The 22298-nt window shown below is 42.2% G+C and overlaps 2 pseudogenes; both read left to right on the forward strand.

Annotated features, from left to right (window-relative positions):
• The first annotated feature begins 3132 nt into the window (after positions 1-3132).
• LOC148109641 (10 kDa heat shock protein, mitochondrial pseudogene) lies at positions 3133-5423 on the forward strand (annotated as a pseudogene).
• A 6393-nt stretch (positions 5424-11816) lies between these two features.
• Positions 11817-12308, forward strand: LOC123786111 (dynein light chain 1, cytoplasmic-like; annotated as a pseudogene).
• Positions 12309-22298: the final 9990 nt, after the last annotated feature.

Consider the following 22298-nt stretch of genomic DNA (forward strand, 5'->3'; position numbering starts at 1 on the left):
AGGGAAAGTAGTAATTATTCACACCAACATTAGCAGGGACGCGGGTTAGCTGTGGGGAGCATACCTTTCCTTTAAGGCACCAGACCAGGGCAAGGAGAGGGCGTACTGCTTTGCTGTGACAGTCTTCATTTTTTCCCCACCATCCCTGTGGTGTGGTCAGAGGGATTTCTAGGACCCGGTTCCAAGTCTGAGATCAGATTTGGAACAGAATTCTTGCTGCCTTCTGAGATGCCACAGAGCCAGCCGGAAGTCCTGAGCCTCTGTGACAGTGCCACATTCTGCTTGGTATGATTCCATGCTCAAAGCCTTCCAGGGCTGCTGGCCAAGGCTGTTCACAGAGAAGGGAGGCAGCCTCACCAGGGCTGAGATGAGGATGTGTTAAAGAATGCAGGACAGAGCTACACCACTCTTCCCTCCCGTGGACTCAGGGGAAAAAAGGCAGAACGAAATCGCAGCCAGAAGTTACTTTGCATTCTGGGCAAACTCCTAAGATGTGAGACCATCAGGCAGCAAAATGGGCCCTGCAGGCATCAGTAATGTAGTAAGGAGGAGACACGAGGAGAAATGAAGCAAAGGCAGTTCCCATGGCTTTACGTGCAGATTCCAGAAGTTACTGCCAGCACACTGACTTCAGAGTCACAGGTGAGTGCCCCATGTAAATACATTCTCCCCGGGCAGCCTCCCCCATCACACACCTCCAGGGTCTCCTCCTATGTGGCTTCCTCTAGCACTGGCGACACCTGTGGCATCTGAGCTACTTCTTCGCCCCTTTAGGTTGTGCCGGGACCTGACTTTATTGAACCAGCTTGAAAGTAACAAGCAGTAGAAGGGACAGATCCTGAGAAGGAGCATCCGCTTTCAAGGAGGTGCCTCAGCCAAGGTCAACGCGCAGCCTGCTGGGGGCTACCACTGTTAACCAGGGAGGCTCCGGGGGAATCTGGGGATTTACTGTTCTTGGGTGCATCCCCCAATGTCCCCATCCCAAGCTTCAGGGGCCCACTAGTTCCCTATCAGGGCCTTGACTCTGACACAAGAGACCTGCCAAGCCTCTTCATTCAGCCTCGCTGGCAGCTCTGCCTCCCCTACAACTATATCCTTACAATTCCACATGCCTTCCCCAAAGCTAGAGCAGACGACAGTCTCCTTCAGAGCTGTCATAGAGAACTTCTCATTACAAAGCATGTCGTGAGTTGGACATTGATTGCACTAGACTACTGTTGTCGTTTTTTCATTTTTTTAAGGCTTATGATGCAGTTAATAGAAGCCATAGCACTCTATCTACCATCCTCATCACTGTCATGCCCCATATTACTCAATTGACATAGTTCCCCATGGCCCAGAGCTTCCCCCTCCACCTGCACAGAAGGTGAGAGAAAGCCTGAATAATCACAGTATCGTTGCATGTCAGGGTGATCACCACCTCCCGTACCACAAACAATGGGATCCTTAGTGCCATCAGGCTACTTTGTCACCCAGCTGAAAGGGCTGCTTCCCTCTGGTTTATATTCTGCACATTCCTCCCCCACGGAACATTCACAAGATCCCTCCTGCACGTGTTCTCTAAGGTCCAGAATTCCTTTGGCACGTAAGCTATTTCTTCCTAGACCGGAGACTTAGTCTGGGTTCCCCAGAAAGTAGAGCCTGAGCTAGAGGACTTGTAAACTAGCATTTAATTACAGGGGAGGGTTCAAGGGAGCAGGGGTGAGGAGTAAGCCGAAAGGTGCACAGACCAACCAAGCTGCCAATATGCATCATCCCACTGGCCACCACCAAGGGTGACTGACTGCTTGATTTGCAGGACTGCACCTCTGAGAAGCTGTGTAAGTACCATTTCAGTATCATCCCACATCGGGGGAAAAGGTAGAGCATGTATCCACTGGCCCCATGCCCGTGTGTTAAAAGTTCACTATTTATGGGTTCTGAAGAAGTCAGCATGGGTGCCCACTGCAATGTTCAACTAGAAAGTCCTGGAGGGCAGCGGGGTGCTGTCAGGTTGTACGTGAGGGACAACATCAGAGCCCCACACGCTGGAGCAAGAGACAGGTGAGACTGAGAAAATAGGAACAGGTACATAAGGGGGGTGTAAGGCGATGGGTTTTCTAAACATTGGGGGAAAAAAAAAACAACCCAGAAAGGCAGCCTTACATGTAACGGTTCCAAGTGCAGCATCCGTAACCCCTGGGCAATGAGAAAACCAGAGCCGGAAAGTCAGTGGCACATGAAGAGAGAGAAACTCAAGTGTTCACAACCATGCAGAAAAGAACCAGTCTTCTCTTGGGCACATGAGAAAAATAAAAAATGCAAATTTCTCACTTGAATGTGAAATAGCCCTTTCTACGTGACCATCCCGTGCCCCATGGCTAGTGTTTATCAATGCTATATATCAAGAAATGCATTTGCCAGCATATCCATAAGGACGTTTGCCACTTCCTTTATTCACCTTGAACATGACATGGAGTTCTTAAATAAAACAAGTGGCAGAGTTTGGAGGGTGCTACAGTTTTCTGTTGTATTCGTGGGAAGGCACGTACGGTCAAACATGGTGAAAAACTAGGAGGGAAATGTAGCGTGATAGTCTAACAACGCAGTCATCCCCACCTCAAGCCACCTCTCTAAAATTAGTCATTGCAGAGACCAGCTCATAGGCCAAATCTTGCCACCACCATTTATTCTGTAAATAAAGTGTTACTGGGGCAGAGCCACATTCATTGGCTTGAGTATTGCATGTACCGGCTGTCCTCACCACAACAGCAGAGCTGAGTAGTTGTGATGGAGACCACGTGGCCCGTTAGACCATAAGGCTAAAATATTTACCACCTGCCTTCACAGGAAAAGTATGCTGACCCCTGGCCTCGATTGAAGACAGTAAGCTTCCTCTTACAGATAGGATCTCCAACTTAGCAGTAAGCTAAGGCTGATATGATCCCTCAGCCAAGGACTAGAAACTTCCATGTCTTACTCACCATGCTGTGTCACCAGAGAGTCATAGAGGGAAAACAAACACGAGGGAGACATGGTGACTTCCCCTTCTTTTTACCAAGAACACAATTCTCAGATTCTTCCGTCCAAACTCACGTTTAAAATGCTGCTCCACATACCTAGCCCCAATTAATCTCACGCTGTAACCAGGCAATGTCAGGAACTGTGATGATGGAAGGTAGGTGCTGGGGAGGAAAAGGGAATCTCTTTTTAACAGGCTAAGTAAATAACAGTTCTCACGCTGCATCTGACCAAAGCTCGAGGACCCGTGTGTTTGTGGCCCTCTGAAGGTGAGCCCAATTCTAACTTCCTCCTTGGGTGTGATTTCCATGCTCTGATAGATAAACCAATTCCTTCAAGGCACTGGGTGCCCCATCTCATTAGTGCTTCTCAATAAATAATGTTCTTCTGTATTCTTAAGTGATTCCAACTCAACTGCCACAAAAAGAAAAATAAGATAGCCAAAAGCACGCTTTTTGGCAAAGAACAAAATATAAGGAGATATAATTCTGCCAGATGGCAAAATCCCAGAATTTTAATTTGTTGATTCAGTGACAGGCATAATTAACCACATAACTTACTAAACTATGACGGAAATACAGAAGAATTCTATCATTTTTGCATATTCAGCTGCATCAGGGGCCAAACTGCATCCCCACAAACATGACAATAGATAGAAAAATCTTGCTCACTGGGGCAGAGGAATGGCATTCTTACTGGTTTCTCTGCTTTTCATTTTCTTCCTTCCCGATTCTATCTATACTCCAACTGTGTTATGTTTCTAAAATATACACTGGAGTAGTGGAGTTCCCCTGCTTTGAAATTTTGTAACAGCCCCCTCCTTGTTACCTACGGAGACAGTCCAGGCTCCTTAGCAAACGAGGCTCACCACAGTAAGTCGCAAACCTGAGCCACCAGCCTCAGCTCTATTATTTCAAGCATGGTCTTTGCCCTGGGTGGAGGTCACACCATTCTCTGCCTGGTCCACAAACATGGTAAATATATGCTCCTGGATGGGTCAGCAGGCCACACAGCTAGCGCTCTACCCACAAAGCATGGAGGGAAACCTGATATTGTAAACGGACTGTTCAAAGATATTGTGTGTCTCATCTCTCAGCCAATGATCCAAAAGTCCCAGACTAGATGGAAGAAGTAAGCCCGGTGTGGCCCTCTCTCCCTGCTATGACTGACAGGACCCTCATTCACTTGCTCTATGCCCTTTAATTTCCATTGAGGACATAGTCTGACGGCTCTTGGCCTTGGTCTATCTCCATCTCTGTCTGGATAGACAGGTGAGTAGGTAGATGCTTACATACATACATACATACAGCTATCTCACCCAGTGAGGCAGCTGAGAGGTCCCGAGGATCTGCAGGGTATTCAACAAGATTCATTTATCCATTCAACGAATGTTTTAAAGCACTTCCTATGTGCCGGACGCTATACAATGAGTGCGTGAGTATTCACTACTGTATATATACTATGGATGTGCACAGCGAATGAATTCATGCCCTCAGGAAGTTCACAGTCCTCTGATCAGCAGCCCCTGCCATTTTCAACATCCGTGCTGTTTTCCCAGCTTTCCTATGCACCCTGGGAGCCACAGGACAAACCCCCAAACGTCCAGTGTCTAAGGATCTCCAAGCCATCCTGTGGGTGTGTGGACTGGTCAAAAATGAGGAGGGCTCATTGGATGATAGGCCCCATGAGGCCAGTTCCATACACCGTGGCAGTAAGCACAGAGTTGCAGGGCAATTAGGCTCAAGTCTAAAATAATATCGTCCACATCTTTGCCAAAAATGCTATCCTGCCGCTCATATCTCAGGAGAAACGCGGCCAGGATCATGCACCTGCTGTTCTCACTGGCTCCTCGTTTCAAAGGTTCAGAGATCAGGGTACATGACCAGAATTCATAAGGAGAAAAGACCATCAACTCTCCCTACGTGCAGTCATCTAACTCATCTATGGATAAGTGCGGTGGCCGGCAATCTTAGATCCTTACCTGCAGTTCTTCCTTCACCAGCTAAATTTAAACTCTGCTACTAACCCTGCTTTTAAAATGCTAGTTGGAGCCAGAGCTGAGTACGAACTGCGGCGGCCGGAGTCTTGGCAGGGCAGGCGTTTAGAAAGTTTCTTCCCCTCTTTGACCGAGTTTTAGTTGAAAGGAGTGCTGCTGAAACTAACCAAAGGAGGTATTATGCTTCCAGAAAAATCTCAAGGAAAAGTGTTGCAAGCAACAGTAGTAGCTGTTGGATCGGGCTCTAAAGGAAAGGGTGGAGAGATTCAGCCAGTTAGTGTGAAAGTTGGAGATAAAGTTCTTCTACCAGAATATGGAGGCACCAAAGTAGTTCTAGACGACAAGGATTATTTCTTATTTAGAGATGGTGACATTCTCGGAAAGTATGTGGACTGAAATCATTAAAATGGCATGAAGTGAAACTGCCCATTCCAGTGAAGTTGTGAAATCTTTCATCATGTAAATAATTTTCATGTCTCTTTTATAATAAACTAATGGTATCCAAACTAAAAAAAAAAAATAAAAATAAAAATAAAATAAAATAAAATAAAATAAAATAAAATGCTAGTTGGATTATGCATTCTCCCTACCCAGGAGCCTTCAAATGTTCCCCATTGCCTTCTACCCAAACGCCTCACTCCAGTGCTGAAGGCCTTCAGAACCTGGCCCCAAACTAACAGGCCTGATACAAACCTCCCGTGCTCACCCCCACTATTACCTAACAAGCTGAGTCCTTTCCCATAACAAACCTCTTATGATGCCCTTTTCTTGCCATTCATCAAAATTCCCTAAATCACTCAAAATCTACCCCAAGTGCCCTTGCCAAAAGGCCTTTCCTAGCACTCTAACCAGTGCAGTGATCTTTTCCTCCCAGGAGCACTGGCTTTGCTACGGGTGCCACTCATTACAGACTGTCCTCCTGCTGCAGGTCAGCTTCTCATGTGTATTCTTCTTATCTCCTAATACCACTGCAAGAACCTTTTGAATGCAGTAACCATGTACCATCATTTTCATCCTTAGCATGATGCCCTGTTGGCATGCTTAAGAAAAGGGGAAGACCTACATTTCTTATAGAAAGAAGAATAAAGGGGCACCTGGGTGGCTTAGTTGGTTGGGCATCTCCCTTCGGCTTGGGTCATGATCCTGGGGTCCTGAGATCAAGCCCCGCATCATGCTCCCTGCTTGGCAGAGAGCCTGCTTCTCCCACTCCCTCTGCCTGCCACTCCCCCTCCTTCTGCCTACTCCCCCTTCTTGTCCTCTCTCTCTATCTCTCTGTCAAATAAATAATCTTAAAAAAGAAAGAAAAGAAAGGAAGGAAGGAAGAAAAAAAGGAAGAAAGATTAAAAATTCCAGACCGTTCCAACTGAAGGGAATGGAAATGATGGGGTCTGAGTCCACACAGAGCTTCCTTGGGCAACCCTTCTGGCTACTTCCCTAGGACTCCTGACTCAGAACATAGCCAGAGGATAAAATCCCAAGGGCCAACTTCCTCCTAATGATCCACATGGCAAAGAGCCCAGAGTTTAGGAACGCATCCCTTAATTCTAGACTCCTCCCACTCAGTGAAGTCAGGTCTCACGCTCATATTTATGTAAGAGAGGAGATGCAGGTTAAAATAAGTATCCTTAGTTATGTGTGTACACGAGTCCACTTCCCTCTGCATACAGTGACACAGCCCTGCCAACACACTCCTTTACTGGAATCTCCACAGCGCTTGAATCGTGGCTTAAGAGAGAGCTCCATAGGATCTTTTCCTTTAATGAAAAAAAAAATTAACCTTTGCACATAAACTAAAAATTTCCCAAAGCCTAGAACCTGATTATGCCTAAACTCCATGAATTATTCATGCTGCTTCAAGTGAGAAAGATCAGATTTAATTATGTTCTGAGGGGGCATCTTCCCTAGCATTAAATGGAAAATATCCTCATTTGTCTACTGAGCTGTTTTAAGAACAGGTTATCGTGGGCTTTCTACAGAACTGTATATGCTGAGAAACAAAAGAAGGTTCACTGGATCAGCATAAGGGAAATAAATATGAAACCAGAGAGTCTTTTCCACATCCACACGGAGCCTGTTTCTATTAAAATCAGGCAAGAATGACACCAATACCAACACATGCAAACCCTAATAAATTAGCTGCACCCAATTATTAAGAAGGCAGCCTTAGGTCATAAAAACGATTTTGTGAAATTGATCTTAAATGAAAAATGTGTAATTACACTTAAAGCAGTTACAGGCTGCTAGTCAATGAAAAATTTATATTTCCCGTGGAGTTGTACCACTTTCTGTGCATATAAAATTAGTTGGATTGGGAGAACTTATATTACAATCAGAAGTGGTTCAAGAGACAGAAACATTTTTCAATATACTTTTCTAAATGATGCCACAATCTGGCCAGCTAGGCACCCAATGTGCATGTTACAGTTTTATTGCCTTTGGCCAAAAGCCACTGTAAGACCAAGCACTTAGAATGCTAAGCAAGAAATTCACAATATTTTTTAAAGCCATGAAAGTATTTTTTTCTACATTGCTTTTGTTGTTTTTCCTTAAGATCTGAAAGACTTTGTTTTTAGTAGAAGCAAAAATAACCTAGGGAGAAAGAATGCATGTAGATGAAGAATCACGCGATCCATCCTTGAGTCATCCCTCACCTCGCCATCTACTTCTCATCCATTACGAACTTCTGTAGGTTCCATCTCCAAATTTACCTCAAAAGCATACGGCCCTCACCATCTCCAATGCTGACCCCCTGGCCTGAGCCACCAAGGCACCACCCTCTTGACTGGCCATTTTCCTTCTGCTCTTGACCCCTCCACCCTCCAATTTATTCTTCCCACAATAGGCTGAGAGATCCTATTGAAAATTAATCGGATCATATCATGGCTCTCTCTCAGACTTTTCAAAAGTTTCCCATCACCTGTTAAATAAAACCCAAACTTCTCTTGTGACCTATTAACCCTTGCTTGATCTGGCCTCTGGCCCCCTCCTTAACAACACCTCTTTTCATTTTTGCTCCCCCCCTACTGCCCCCCACAGTGACCGTCACACTGGTCTCATTTCCATTCCTGAAGCTCTAATATCTCCCAGGCTTTGTGCTTACCTTCGGGCCCTTCTTCTGGAACACGCTGTGCCTGACTTATGATATCTCAGTCTCCTGCTTATTTTCTGTAGAGTCATCATTTTATTAATTTGTTGAGTTGTTGTGGTCTGTTTTAGTCTTCAGTGAATGCAAAACTATTGAGTGAACGAAATAACATATTTAAGAAATGGTAAATTCATGAAGAAATACTTGCATACATAAGTAAATAGCTTAAGGGAAGTTCAGATTTAAGCTTCCAATTCCCTACCAAAATAGAACTAGATCCTTTTAGGGCTACACTTTCTACTTTCTAATTGCACTAAAAATTGCATTGTGTTAGCAATTTTTCATTTCTTATCTGCTTAAACACATTTATACTAAAGAAGAAATTCATGCTACTAATAAATATATGCAACTTTTGGCCTTTTTTATATTGACCATTTCAAAATTTAAGTTTACACATTAATTTCACCAGAGATAGCCATTTAAAAGGCTAATCTGTTTTATCTTTTGGTCATCCTTTGGTAATCTTATATGACGTGTCTGAAATAGTCCCACTAGGTAAATATTAAACATCATTTCCAATACCAGAGGATGGAATCAAGCAGTCTATCCACAACACCCGCCAACAAATCATATATAGGTTTGCCATACTTACAAATGGAGGAGATGCAAAGAAATATAAAATAGGGTTGCACCCATAGTGGATCTTCCAACCCATCCTTGAGACAAGACAAAGATGGGAGGAGGATGGATGAAAGAAAAGAGTAGGGACTCAGGGAGAAGTCACCCTGGGGGGGTGAGGGTGAGGTCAGGGCAGCCCTGAGCTGCCTTCACAGGATGGGAAGGCCGCAGGTAGGAAAGGAGAACAGGAAACATTACAAAAAGGGGAGACGGGGTGACATGTACAGAGCAGTGAGTAAGTTGGTCTGACTGGAGCAGTCAAAACTGGGGAGAAATAATAAGACAAGCTCAAGAGTATTTGGGGACAACAAGTCAGATTGCTGACAGCAGCTTAACTGTTTTGGCCCCTACGATACTGAAGAGCTAGGGAAGATTTTGACAAAAGAACAAATTAACGGGAGATTCATGCTCCTGTGGTGAGAAACTGGGCATTTGAGGAGCTGCATTTATAGACTAGAGGAATATCTCTTATTAAATCAGTACTTAGAATACATACCTTTCTAACCTTCAAAGTGACTCAGCACACGAGCATACACTCTACAACATCTTTAATTTGAGGAGATAAGGATTTTAGAAACCCAGCCTGAAGCTTTGTTCAGAATGAAAGAAAAATGGGGCCTGCAGAAAACTATAAAATCATACTGCGATGAATGCCCATATACGATTGAGCTCTGGAATAAACAACCATACGTACAGGCTTCATCGTTTATTTAAAACTTCATTTTTCAATGTAATCTGTGATCATGAAGTCTTCCCCCAAACCCTGTGAAGCACAGTTCTGGTTTTTAGATAAGAATGGGGAATTAGTTGACATGGTCAAGGTTACAAAAACAACGTAAATAAATAATGAGGACAAAAACTTTCTGAATTCCTGCAACTCCCTTGGATCTCTGGACCATTTTACAAACAGTTGCTAACAACAGTGGTAGTTGTTACATGAGACAAGATGCTGGTCATGTAACCATTAGAACTTTTTAGACAAAATAAAGGCTGGGAACATTCACAAGGATAGGGATCCTAAGCCACATGTTGGAAGTAGGCCCTGGGGTCCATTTATACCTGTTACATATCTTGTAACCATGCTACTTAGTATTTTGTAACCAAAAGAAAAATGTCCTTGCTAAATTCTTTGTAATAAGTCCCCTTAAGATATCAAGACTTCAAAACTTTAACAGTATCTCCTGTGGAATGTAACCATTTATCTCCCACATATTAATTGGTTGTCATGGGAAAATATATTCAACCTGGTATCTATAAATGCCATAGAAAATTCCTTCAGTCCTTTGTTAGTAGGAAGAGCCTCAAGTCTCTGTGTCCCACTTGTTTTCCTTTGGGCCTGATTGAATTAAATAAATCAGAGGCTCTAATGCATCATCCATAAAAAATAGCATATGATTTTATTTTTATCAGTACACACACACGGACACACACACACACTCCAGACATCAGAACAGAAGGGAGCAGAACAGAAAGTCCAAGATCAAGGTACCAGCAGATTGAGCTCTTGCTGAGGGCGCTCTTCCTGACCTTCCTGATATTCTCACAGAGTGGAGAGTTGGGTAGAGGGGCCTCTGGTCCCTCTTTTCCTCTAAAAGCACAAATCCAAGCCCCTCCCCCCCCCACATTATCCAAACCTAATTATCTTCTAAGGGTCCAACCTCTAAACACTATCATACTGGAGATTAGGATTTCAACATATGAATGGGGGGTGGGGACACAAACCTTCAGGCCATACCAGCAAGTTAACCTCAGATAAATCACTCACACTCTTGCAGTTCGTCTCAGGTCGTCCAGCAGGTAATCCCTGTGATTACCAGTCCCAGGGAGGACTTGAAATCTTCTGCCCACTGCATCCTGGTAACGGAGTCACCGAGAAGAACACAAGGCAGTCAAGCACCGGACGGAACAGAGCTTTGTTCACAAAGGGAAGAGACAGCACAAGATCATGTACAACAGTGGGCATCAGTTCCCCGTGGCCAAAAGCTCTCTCCCCAGGAGCCAGCACAGGGCAATCTGCCTGTGCACACCCCTCTGCAGGTGCACACCCCTCTCGTGCACAGTTCAAAGACCCTGTCCCCTCCCCACAGAGGATAGATATTGAAAGCAGTTAGGAGTCTCCAGAAAAAGAAAGACCAGACACAGCTTTCAGACTCAAGAGAAGTCATTTTAGGCCCACAGCTATTTTCCGTGACCTACGACGCCTTACCAGCTCTATCTGTCCAAACACACTGCTTGCAGAACTTCCTAGGAGGTGTCAGAGTTACAAAAGCCTCAGGAGTTAAGGATTTTAAGGGAACAAAGGGAATGCAAAAGATAACAGTCTCTACCAGGCCAGAAAATAGGCTAAGCATATCAGAGACAACGAATCAGTGGTAAAAATTCCCAGTGCTATTTCCAAAGTAAGCAAGGGCCCTGCATTCCTAATCTGTAAGCGGCCCAAGACCCCGACTGGTTTATACCCGTTCTTGAAGCATACCCATTGCCCCTACCCCTTGCCTGAGAGTTACCTCTGCTTCATGATAATGTTAAAGTCTCTGCCCAAGGAGCACAAACCTCATTAACATACTATACAGGTGTGGGCAGGTTTCCTAAGTACGCAGGCACAACCTGATACCCACCTCTCCATGTAATGACAAAGCTCCCCTTTCTGAATATTCATCCTAACCCTAAACACAAGAAACCCACTCACCCCCACTCAAGGCATTGGAAGTTATTCCCCAGGATCTTCTAATTGGTTGCAAATGAAGTTTCCTTTGTAATCTCTATCTGTAACTCACCAAAGAGCAAACCCAGGTTAGTTCAGTTACAATATCACAATGGAGTGGGCCAGGTGGCCCACTCTTTAAGCAGAGACAAAGGAACATTCATTAAGCATGAAAAAGAGAAAGATATTCCCACCCAAGGTAATAAGGCTGGCATAGGCTGAGTGGGATGCTTATCTCTCAGTAAAAAAGGAGTTTAAGCCCAGATGCACCAATGGCTTTGGTAGCCATGGTAACCCCCCGCGCCTTTGCAATGCCAGCCCCTCCCCCAGGACACAATGCAGCCCCTCCCCCTGCTCCTCGGTAACCATGTGCAACCGAAAGGCTGTGATCAAAAACACAGATATGTCAGGCACTCAGGTGGCTCAGTAGGTTAAGTGTCTGCCTTCAGCTCAGGTCATGATCCCAGGGTCCTGAGATCAAGCCCTGCATCAGGCTCCCTGCTCAGTGGGAAACCTGCTTCTCCCTCTGCCTGCTACTCCCCCTGCTCATGCGCTCTCTCCTCCTTCCTCTCTCTGTCAAATAAACAAAATCTTAAAAAAAAAAAAAAAGACACCGGTATGTCAACAGAGACGCAACAGGACTCGGTAGGGTGTGCTACTCAGGGGCTGGAAAAATACAAGAGAGACACTGCGACCCATATGAAGAAGGAGTTTGACTAGAAGTACAACCCCACCTGGCAGCGCATGGTGGGAGGGAACTCTGGTTGTGATGTATACATGAAACCAAACACTTCATCTACTTCTACCCGGCCCAAGGGCCCATTCTTCTGTTCAAATTTGGTTAAAAGCGTGAACCATGTCATACACCCAGTGATCCATCCAAACACAAGGACTGCAGCCCAAATTCCAAATACCAGAGACTGAAATCTTCAGCCTTGCTCTAGGGAGCACCTCCATCTTCCAGCCTTTATTGTGTTTGTTTGTTATAGGGCATTCTCTGCATGAATTTGTTGTGCTTGTACGATTAGCAAAACAGCTTACATTTGTATTTTTTTTCCATACCTCTGCCCCATGTTTTTTCTCCTCAAAATCCATTCCTTTCAACAAAATAAATCTACTGGAGAAGTTAAAAAAAAAATAAAAGAAGGAAAGAAAGAAAGAAAGAAAGAAAGAAAGAAAGAAAGAAAGAAAGAAAGAAAGAAAGAAAGAAAAGAAAGAATGTAGTCGAAGCTCAAGACCCAAGTGGGTGACAGAAGATGGCATGCATGAGATTGCCTTCCCCAAGACAGGTCTTTGCAAACCCTGGCACCTTATTTACCTGCATAGCAGATGCACATACACCCCACTTTTACAAAGAAATTGACCTGGGGGAAAAACATGCAAGTACTTTCAGCATACATATATTTTAAAATACCTTAAGGTGGTTTTACAAGAGAAAAATATTTTGTTTATGAAAGTATAGTATATTTTATACTAATATTCTCTGAGTGGGGAGGGGGAGAAGGGTATAAAATAGCCAAAAGAAATTTATCGGCATTGGGGCACCTGGGTGGCTCAGTCAGTTAAGCGACTGCCTTCGGCTCAGGTCAGGATCCTGGGGTCCCGGGATTGGTCCTGGCAGTGAGCTTCCTGCTCACTGGGGGGTCTGCTTCTTCCTCTCCTCTCTGACCCTCCACCCTGCTTGTGCTCTCATGGTCTCTCTCTTTCTCTCTCAAATGAATAAAAAAAAAAAAATTTTTATTGGCATCAGCAAACAGTAGTACATGGTTAGGGTTGTACTAGCAAAACATTAAAATTGAAATTTTTAGGGGAATAACCCAGATGGCCTTAATCAGCTGTGTGGGCCTGCAGATGGTTACTTTTATGGAAAGTACAGATGGGAGGTGAAAATTCTTTTTCTGTGGTGTTTTTGTAGGATGGGGATAGCTTTTGACTCCATGAGGAGGTGGGTGGGGTGGGAAATGGTTCAGCCACCGACAAATGTGATACACTAAAGGGAGTGAGGAAACTGTTTCCCTTGTCTTTTCCCCACAGAGCCAAGAGAGAACAATGGAAGCTTGGGTAGAACATCCCAAAAGGGCACCTATCAACTCTCAGGACTGTCTTCTTTGGTGCTTTGGTCTTTATTTGCCTCTTGCCCTCCCATATCAATGGAGAGAAATGGGAGGTGGGATGGTGCTGGGGACCAAAAGACCTTGTTTGGCTTGTTCTCATGAGTCCGGCAGGACTCAGCCTGCAGCCTGGGTGTGAAGCCGTAGCAGGTGGGCAGGCTCTTTTACTATTGCCGGTTCATAACTAGGAGACAACCTTCCTGAAGACCCACAGGGAGTGAGCAGTGAAGGCCAAACTAGGAACTGGGCCCCTCTGACTCTAAAGCCTGGGCTGGCTGTGTGGGCAGGCAGAGCAAACCCATGGAAATCTTCCACCTCCCACTCCTCACCTTGGGTTCCTAAACTTTTCAGCGCCCTACCCTCTACACAAAACTCTTAATGACCGAGGCTCCAGAAAACTCAAGTACTATGCTGCTTTCCAAAATGGCTATGAGCTTGAGAAACCTATGGTGCACTTTAGTCACTGAACATAATTCCATGGTAACCTCTCCAATTCCCAACACAGGTGCTTCCTCCCACCAGCCTCACACTTCAGCTCTTCATATCCCGCTTACTTGGGTCTTTGTCTTATTTCTTCACACATTCAAAACTCTTGGTGAACGTTACTACTCTCCAGGTCCTTTTCAGGGCCTGCTGTACAGCCGGTCAGCAAGGTTTATATACAGCTTTATATATAGCTTACATTCAATACATTTGGATTAAATACGAGTGTTTAATACAAGCTGTATTTTTCCCCTGATTGTGCTGACTCATATATTACCACCCCCAAATAAAGTTAAACTTTGGATAAACTCAGCATTCTGTTAATTGACCAGGTATTTTGCCTCCTATCTTATCCAATACTGTATTTACCATAAACTCACTTGTATCTGAGTAGTGTATCCATATTCCAAAATGTCTATAACCTCATTTGATCTGCTCTAAGGCTATGCAAGCCCACAATGTGCCTTCTGAATCATTCAAGATTAAAGCATATTCAATATTATGTAATTTATTGTCTAACTAATAAACAAAAAACCTAAATGGTTAATTTGAGCTTTTTCAATTAGGTATATCAAGTATATATAGAGTATATTGAAACATTAAGTTATAAAAATAAATATAAAAAATTAAGTATGGTAGCACCTGGTGGTTCAGACTGTTAAGCATCTGCCTTTGGCTCAGGTCATGATCCCAGAGTCCTGGGATCAAGCCCCACGTCAGGCTCCATGCTTCTCCCTCCCCTCCCCACTTGTTCTCTCTCTCACTATCTCTGTTGCTATCTCTATTTCTCTCTCTCTCTCAAATTAATTAAATAATGAAGTATGACTTTAGAATTGAGCATATTCTAGTAAATATTACTAAAATAAATATATGTCATATAATACATACTAACCCAATGTTGGAAGGAACCAAACATATTCTCTCCCAACTACACCCTATAATAATTTATGGTACTACACAATTTTTTTTAAGTACCGTGGAAGTAAATGCACAGTAAATATTTACTGAATGATCTTCACTGCTATCCTATAATGTCCTGTGAATCATACCATCTGAATTATAAATTATCTTTCAAGTGTGCCTCTCTCATCTACCCTTCCTGACAACCTTCTGGAGAGCAGAAAACATTGCCTCTTAATTCTTGATATCTTTCTCAATTTGCCCTCATTACCTTCAATATTACCATGAATTCAGGGTCCTCTTTCCAGGCAAGTGAAGGCACAAAGGACTGAGGTCTGGGCCAGGTGAGAGAACACAGGAGCCTGGGCACAGGAGATCTATCACTTACCGTAGGCTACAGTGGAAGTCAGCATCTTGGGAAGGAGCCAAACCAAAACCCAATCAAACCATTCATCTGACTCATCTTCCGAAGAGGCTAGGGGTGGAGACCAAGTGCCCAATTGCAAGCCAACAAAACCAAATGAGATCCAAGGTCCTGATAGGCCAGTGGGAAAAAACACACCTGGGAAAACCTCCTGCTTATGTGCCAGTAGCTTTAGCTACAGAAGGAGCCAAGAAAGTCACCAACCTGACTAGTGTACTTCTCTCTCAATAAATGGAAGGAAAAGAGACAGGTTAGGGAAAACTTAAGACACATTTTTTGGTTCCATATGTTTAGTGACAAAGAATAATAAATGAACCATATACTTTTTCATAGTTTGGTTGGTGAAAAAAATAACCACCATCATCATTCCTTTGCCAGGTTTTCCTGAACTAGGTGGCAGGTGGAATTTCAGACACTGTTCGCATGTGAGCCTATCGATAGACCTCCTGGGTAGAATCCAGTATGAGAAAATGAATAAAGTGGTACGGCCTCTTGGGTGATTCCTTTTAAGGGAATATCCTCTGCCTGGTGGGAAGGGGAGGCAGGGACCAGCAGTGCTGTACAAGCTATTTAAATTAGGGCCTCCTAATAAGGACTCTCAAGTTTGTGAGCTTAGGTTGGTTTTTAGATGCAAGCGTTGCCAGTGGCAACCTCATACACTACACTGCACCTTCAACAGAGCTCACAGTTCCTTCATACACCACAGGAGGGACTCAGGATTCCTAGCACTTGGGATAGGAATAGCCACATTATTCTCCCTAATAAACTTAGGCATTTTCTCAGCTTCCAAATAATTTCCTCTAAGCCAGAGGGAGAAAAGTTATTGTGAAGGGAGATGTTCCTGCCATTTCTTTTGTACAAGGTGTAGTGATTTCAGCTTATTGCTTAAGTCATTAATTTCCCATCATTTTCCAATGAGACTTTCATTTCATTAAAGGTAATAATAGTTGACAATCTATTACTGTCCCTTTTGCCCTGAATTATTATTGCTATATTTTCCCTTAGAGTATAAAAATAAAATACACATACTGCCATAGATCATCAACTCAAAGCTAGCTGCTCAAAAATTTTATTATCCAATGGAACACTCTGTAGGGAGCTGTATTTCCCTTGGTCATTCTAATATGCTCCAGATGTCCCAAAAAGGGGAATTAGCATGTCACTCCAAAATTCTTCTACATTACTGCTGCTTGAAATAAACAAGAGTGCTGGAGACATTGGAACTCTTAAAGCTCCTCCAAGTCAGTCAGGAGAAAACATCTTTTCTCTGAGACCCTGCCGGACTCTGCTAGATAAAGCAGTCAACTGAAGGCCTTACACTAGCAAAACATAAATCAATTTTTTAGGGTATTGAGTACAGGAGGGTAGAAACTGCTTACTGTTTGATCTTGGACAAGCTATTTAAATTCTCTACACCTATTTCTCCAGCTTTAAAAGAGGAAGAATAGGGGCACCTGGGTGGCTCAGTTGTTAAGCATCTGCTTTCGGCTCAGGGCGTGATCCCAGGGTCCTGGGATCGAGCCCCACATCAGGCTCCTCTGCTGGAAGCCTGCTTCTTCCTCTCAAACTCCCCCTGCCTGTGTTCCCTCTCTCTCTGGCTGTCTCTCTCTCTGTCAAATAAAGAAATAAAATCTTTAAAAATAAATAAATAAATAAAAGAGGAAGAATAATAATACCCATCCCAAAGCGCTTACCCCAATATCTGGTAGTTTGAGACTTAATAAACACTACTTGTTATTATTGTTTTATTATTATTTCCTATGGGAAATCAGCATTATATGAGATTACAGAGATAAGCTAAAGACAGATCTTGTTGAATCTTGAACTACATGCTAGGGAGTCTGATTTCAGGAGGCAAGCAAGAAACCAGGAAAGATTTTTAAAATAGGAGTGACAGAGGTGCCTCAGTGGCTCAGTCGGTTAAGCATCTGACTTTGGCTCAGGTCACAATCTCAGGGTCCTGTGATTGAGCCCCATGTCCAGTTCCCCCCTCAGCAAGGAGTCTGCTTCTCCCTCTCTGTCCGCCCGTCCCCCTGCTCCTGCTCTCTCTCTCTCTCTGTCTCTCAAATAAATAAATAAACAATCTTAAAAAAAAAATTGGAGGGACATGATCATATCTGAGTTTTAGGAAGAAAACAGAATCAAACCCTAAAAGATACTAGATAAATACTATAAAATAAAGACATAAATTAAAATGTTTAATTTTTCATTTTGTCCATTTCTCAAAATTGCCCAAAGTTATTAGCATATTTCCTTCTTGGGTATAATCAACTTTTTACCTTAAATACTATAAAATGTCTATATTGCCAATTTATTTTTTTCTCCCAATGGCTATTTAATGCCAGTGGCTCAAATAGGCAGAGGGTTTACCAGTCAGTCTTCTAATCAGTAATCTCCTGTAACAGGCATTTGCACAATGTTATTGATTCTTAATAGTCAAGGGGCTCTCAGCCTGCCTACATTTGCATGTCATTTCAGCTGGGCAAGTTACCTTAAGACACTTAAATGTATAGTTGAAAGAAAGAAATTACAGATTTGAAATAAAGTTTTTAAATGTTAATTTAACAGAATATAAACTGTTTTTGAAAAGGGAAATCTTCAGCAGTTTTTAACCTATCACACTGTAGAGATTCCTAAAAAGATAATACTCAGTGTTGGAAAGCACACAGAAAAATAAGCATTGCCATATACTTTGGAAAGATATAAACGTGACTTCACCTTTACGGAAGGTACTTTACTAATATGCATAAAGGTTTACATGCATAACCTTTGGCTCAATAATTCTACTTTCAAGAATTTGTCCTCAGTAAGTAACCACAAATAGGCTCATAGATTTAGCTACCACAATGTTAATTTCAGCATTAATTATAGTACTAACAATATGGAACTATCTGAATATCTACCCAGAAATAAGAGGATAAACCTAACTATGACCCACAAACCAAGACTAACCCACGAGCTAAGAATAGTTTCAACATTTTTAAATGATTGCAATAAATCAAAAGAATAATATTTCGTAACACACAAGAATCATAGGAAATTTAAGTTTCAAAGTCTATAAATCAAGTTTTACTGGAACACGGTCACACCCACACTTACCGACATGTCTGTTTACACTATAACAGCAGTTGGGTGAATGCAACAGACCCCAAAGGCTAAAATATATACTGCTTCCCCCTTCTCATAAAAAGTTTGCCAACCTCTGGGTTAAATAAACCGTGGTCTAATCATAGCATAAATTTAGGCGACCATTTAAAATGGTATAGAAGATTACTTACTAGCTTACGAGAATGCTTAAGGAAATAAGATAGACTGTACAAGAGTGTATCAAGCTATGACCATATTTTTGTTAATTTTAAAAGACCATATCTTTTAACAACATAATATTGTGTCAGACAGAGTCTAAAAAAGCCCCTTATTGTCTTACCCTCCTGGTAATCGCACTTGTATAATCCCCTCCCATTTACTGTAAACATGACCTGTGACTTGCTTCTAAACAATAAGAGATGGCACAAGTTGTTACTCCCATGGTTAAGTTTCATAAGAGTGACATTTTTTTGCTAGCAGACTCTATTGCCTTCTTACCTTGCACACTTTGATTAAGCAAAGTTTAGGGTCTCCATGTTAGGGAGACGCATTGGCCAGGAACAGAGTGTGGTCTCTGGCCAATAACTAACCAAGTTTTAAGGTGGCCTCTGGCCAACAGCCAATTAGAAACTGAGGTCCTCAGTCCAATAGGCTGCAAGGAACTAAACCTTGCCAACAAGTGCATGATTTTGGAAGCAGACCTTTTCCAAATGAGCTATCAGATGAGACCCTTGCCTTGTCTGACACCTTGCTAGCAAACTCATGAGAGACCCTAAAGCAAAAGACCTAACTAATCCATGCCCAGATTCCACACCCACAGAAATTGTGACACGATAAATACATAGTTTCCAGGCACTAAATTTGTGGTAATTTGTTATGCAGCAATACATAACATAAAAGTTATTTATATTGAGTAATACATAAAGAAGAAAATAGCAACTAAGTAATTTCAATTTTTTTGGATGGCAGATGTGACGTTAGAAAAGTGGACAGAACAAGTTAGAATTTGGTAAGCCAAATTCTGCCCTTTAGATAAAACTAAAGTAACAGGCAGCAAGTGCATGGGCTGCCCCAGATCCAACAGCTATTCATGTTTCGACTCAAAAGATCCTGGAAAGAAGTCCTGACTATTCAAATCACACCTGGATATGCAATTACCCAACAAGAAATGGTCATTTCATCCCCAGCACTCTCTAGAGTTCTGCATCCACCTTTTCTCCTCCAAACCCCTCCAAAGCCACCCTATTTCAATAATATGAAAAGAAAAACTATCACCATACAATAATTGCTCTGAAATCGCAGCCACCGCTAATATCTAGATCTTCCCAAGGCTCATAACATACGAAAAGAATAAAATAAGCATGTCCTCTTACATTTTTTCTAAAAGCAAGTTATTCATTTTCACCTTGATCAACAGGATAATCACATGTGTAAATCTCCCATTCTGACCCCAAAATTGTCTTTAAATAAATTTCATGCAATTTTTATGTCTAACAAGCCATTACATTTTTACTACTGAAGCAGTAATAGCAGTTTATTAGATTTTTTAAATGCCCTACTGATCATTGAAGGTCTTTCTCCTTCCTCAAGTAGCTCTTAAATGACAAAAGTCATTGTCCATCATGATTACTGGGTATTAGTCACAGGTCATAAATATCCTTTTTTTTCTTGCAATGGCTCTTTAGGGGGTTAAAATAGGACAAAATGAATAAACTGCCCCCTGAACCAGTTAAAAGCATCTTGTTTATTTTTTAAAAAGCTTGATTTATTTATTTATCTATTATCTATTTATTTTCACTATTTTTTAAAAACTCAATTAATTAACATATAATTTATTATTAGTTTCAGAGGTAGAGGTCAGTGATTCATCAGTCTTACATAATACCCAGTGCTCATTACATCATGTGCCCTCCTTAATGTCCATCACCCAGTCACCCCATCCCTCCACTCCCCTCCCCTCCAGCAACCCTCAGTTTGTTTCCCAAGATTAAGAGTCTCTTATGGTTTGTCTCCCTCTCTGGTTTGGTTTTATTTTTCTCTCTTCCCCTATGATCCTCTTTTTGTTTCTTAAACCACATATGAGTGAGATCATATGATGATTGTCTTTCTCTGGTTGACTTATTTCATTTAGCATAATACCCTTTAGTTCCCTCCATGTCATTGCAACTGGCAAGATTTCTTTTTCTTTTTTTTTTTTTTAATGTCTGAGTAGTATTCCATTGTATATCTATACCACATCTTTATCCATTCATCTGTCGATGGACATCTGGGCTCTTTCCATAGTTTGGCTATTGTGGACATTGCTGCTATAAACTTTGGGGTGCAAGTACCCCTTTGGATCACTACATTTGTATCTTTGGGGTAAATAACCAGTAGTGCAATTGCTGGGTCATAGGGTAGCTCAATTTTCATCTTTTTGAGGAACCTCCACACTGTTTTCCAGAGTGGCTGCACCAGCTTGCATACCCAACAACAGTGTAGGAGGGTTCCCCTTCCTCCACATTCTTCCAACATCTGTCATTTCCGGACTTGTTCATTTTAGCCATTCTGACTGGTGTGAGATGGTATCTCATTGTGGTTTTGACTTGTATTTCCCTGATGCTGAATGATGTGGAGCATTTTTCATGGGTCTGTTGGCCATTTGGATGTCTTCTTTGGAGAAATGTCTGTTCATGTCTTCCGCCCATTTGTTGATTAGATTATTTGTTCTTTGGGTGTTGAGTTTGATAAGGTCTTTATAGATATTGGATACTAGCCCTTTATCTGATATGTCATTGGTAAATCTCTTCTCCCATTCTGTTGGTCATCTTTTGGTTTTGTTGACTGTTTCCTTTGCTGTGCAAAAGCTTTTTATCTTGATGAAGAGCTAATAGGTCATTTTTGCCTTGTTTCCCTTGCCTTTGGAGACATGTCTAGCCAGAAGTTGCAGCAGCCGAGGTCACAGAATTGCTGCCTGTGTTCTCCTCGTGGATTTTGATAGATTCCTGTCTCACATTTAGGTCTTTCATCCATTGGAATGGTGTAAGGAAATGATCCAGTTTCATTCTTCTGCATGTGGCTGTCCAATTTTCCCAACACCATTTGTTGAAGAGATTGTCTTTCTCTTCCATTGGATATTTTTTCCTGCTTTGTCGAAGATTAGTTGACTATAGAGTTGAGGGTCAATTTCTGGGTTCTCTATTCTGTTCCACTGATCTATGTGTCTGTGTTTGTTTGTTTTGTTTGTTTGTTTTTTGTTTTTTTATGTGTCTATGTTTGTGCCAGTACCATACTGTCTTGATGATTACAGCTTTGTAATAGAGCTTAAAGTCCAGAACTGTGGTGCCACCAGCTTGGTTTTCTTTTTTAACATTCCTTTGGCTATTCAGGGTCTTTTCTGGTTCCATACAAATTTTAGGATTATTTGTTCCAGTTCTATGAAAAAAGCTGATGGTATTTTGATAGGGGTTGTATTCAATGTGTAGATTGCTCTAGGTAGCATAGACATTTTAATAATATTTGTTCTTCCAATCCATGAGCATGGAACGTTTTTCCATTTCTTCGTGTCTTCCTCAATTTCTCTCATGAGTGTTCTATAGTTTTCTGAACACAGATCCTTTGCCTCTTTAGGTTTATTCCTAGGTATCTCATGGTTTTGGGTGCAACTGTGAATGGGATCGACTCCTTAATTTCTCTTTCTTCTGTCTCATTGTTGGTGTATAGAAATGCAATTTATTTCTGTGCATTGCTTTTATATCCTACCACTTTGCCGAATTCCTGTATGAGTTCTAGCAGTTTTGGGGTGGAGTCTTTTTGGTTTTCCACATAGTCAAGTCATAGTCATGCTATCT

This window comes from Ursus americanus, chromosome 7, assembly GCF_024610735.1.
Source record: "Ursus americanus isolate L20-20 chromosome 7, mUrsAme1.1.p, whole genome shotgun sequence".
NCBI classification, from domain to species: domain Eukaryota; kingdom Metazoa; phylum Chordata; class Mammalia; order Carnivora; family Ursidae; genus Ursus; species Ursus americanus.